The 2,042-nt window shown below is 49.7% G+C and overlaps 1 pseudogene; it reads left to right on the top strand.

Annotated features, from left to right (window-relative positions):
• The first annotated feature begins 480 nt into the window (after positions 1-480).
• LOC127223340 (E3 ubiquitin-protein transferase MAEA-like) lies at positions 481-1,545 on the top strand (annotated as a pseudogene).
• The last annotated feature ends 497 nt before the right edge of the window (positions 1,546-2,042 follow it).

Genomic DNA, 2,042 nt, shown 5'->3' with positions numbered 1-2,042 from the left:
TGAGTGTTAGGTTCCCAGAATCCATGTTAGGCAACTCACAACTGCCTGTAACTCCCTTCCAGGGGATCCAACACCCTTTTCTGGCCTCCATTGGAACCCTCCCCCACACAGGCACATTCATAAACACACATACATAAATGCACACAAATATCAAAATAAATTTTAAAAGTAAGAAAGTGCTCAAATTATCCTTTTCTGGTGTTTTACTTTTCAAATATACAAATACACAGCACATTAACATAATCAATAGTCACTCTATGATGCAAAAAAATATTAAAATGTGTACCTGCCTCCTCCGCTCAGCTGGCCCAAGAAGGCTGTGCAGGAGTCAGCAGCCCAGCTGTCCATAACCCTGAAGATGCAGGAGTACCCAACCCTCAAGTGCTTTTTACTTAGAACAAGGGGAACACCAAGAAGAGTAGACCCCTACTGAACCCAAGCCCAGGCACTCAAAACTGCTGGTGGGCTCTGTGTTAACCTACTCACCCACTTGAGGTGCCCTATGAGACACTGAATAAACACTTCCGAGCTGCCCAGAAAAACATTGATCCACGTCACCATGGTGGTAGCTGAGCTTGAGAAGACCTTGAGTAGTTGCCCAGCTGTGGACTCTGTGGTCAGCCTACTGGATGGTGTGGTGGAGAAGCTGAGTGTCCTCAAGAGGAAGGCAATAGAATCCATCCAGGCTGAAGATGAGAGTGCCAAACTCTGCAAACGTAGGATCGAGCACCTCAAGGAGCACAGTAGTGACCAGCCAGCAGCAGGCAGCGTGTGGAAACGGAAGCGCATGGACCGCATCGCATGATGGTGGGACATCTGCGGCGCTGTGGCTGCAACACAGCTATGAAGTTGGCTCGTCAGAGTGGCATTGAGGATCCTGTGAATGTCGAGATGTTCCTGACAGCCAAAGAAGTGGAAGAGTCCTTGGAGAGGTACCTTGCATGGTGCCATGATAACAAGTCCTGACTCCGGAAGATGAAGAGCTGCCTGGAGTTCAGGGCTTCATTGAACTTGTCTGGCAGAACAAATGCCTGGAAGCTGTGAGACAGTCAAGAAAGCACTTCAGTCAGGCTGAAGGGAGCCAGCTGGATGAGGTCTGCCAGGTCATGGGTATGTTGGCCTTCCCGCCAGATGCACACATCTCCCCATACAAGGACCTTCTGGACCCAGCCCGGTGGCAAACACTGATCCAGCAGTTCCAATATGACAACTACCAACTGCATCAGCTAGGAAACAGCTCCATCTTTACCCTCACTCTGCAGGCTGAGCTCTTGGCAATAAAGACACCACAGCGCTACAAGGACAGCAGCTCCAAGAGCCCTGACTGCCCTGTATGCAGCCGCTCTCTGAACAGACTGGCACAACCTAGTCTGCAAGATCTCTGGTGACATGAGGAATGAGAACATCCCACCCATGATGCTGCCTAAAGGCTATGTCTATGGCCACGATTCTCTGCTTTCTATCCATCAAGATGATAAAGTTGTTTGCCCAAGAACCAAAGAAGCCTTCCACTTCTCCCAAGCGGAGAAAGTATATATCCTGTAGGCCCTGTGTTACCATGTGCATGCCTCTGGCCAGAGGCTGTGGTGGGTGGGAGCTATACCCTCCTACCCTGACCCCTGACCCCTGACCCCAGGCCCTTGCCTGCCTCCACATTTGTTTCTTACCACCAAAGATCAGTGAGCAATGGCAAATACACTTAGAAAAAGAGGAAGTAAGATTTAATAAGTTTGTGCTTGAGAACAGCATTTGGTTGGTAGGATTTGGAACATAAGTCGACTGATGCCTCTGCAAGTTCTTGCCCCTCTCAAAGGAAACTTTCTCTCCAGTGTGACCTGAACACCAAGGAGATCCAGAGCATCTCAGAAGTAGGAACTGGTTCATCGGTTACTTCCCTGTGTTTCTCCATTTCCTTCCTTTTTGCTAGTGATGGGACTCAGGGGAGCTTGAGGAGCAGGCTGGTCCTTTGCCAACTCCTGCTGGCCACAGCCTGGGCAAAGTGTTGCCCACACCAGGTTGGCTGCAATGACTTGTGACATAGT

This window comes from Phodopus roborovskii, unplaced genomic scaffold (assembly GCF_943737965.1).
Source record: "Phodopus roborovskii unplaced genomic scaffold, PHOROB, whole genome shotgun sequence".
Taxonomy (NCBI): domain Eukaryota; kingdom Metazoa; phylum Chordata; class Mammalia; order Rodentia; family Cricetidae; genus Phodopus; species Phodopus roborovskii.
This window is presented reverse-complemented; position numbering and strand designations above follow the sequence as displayed.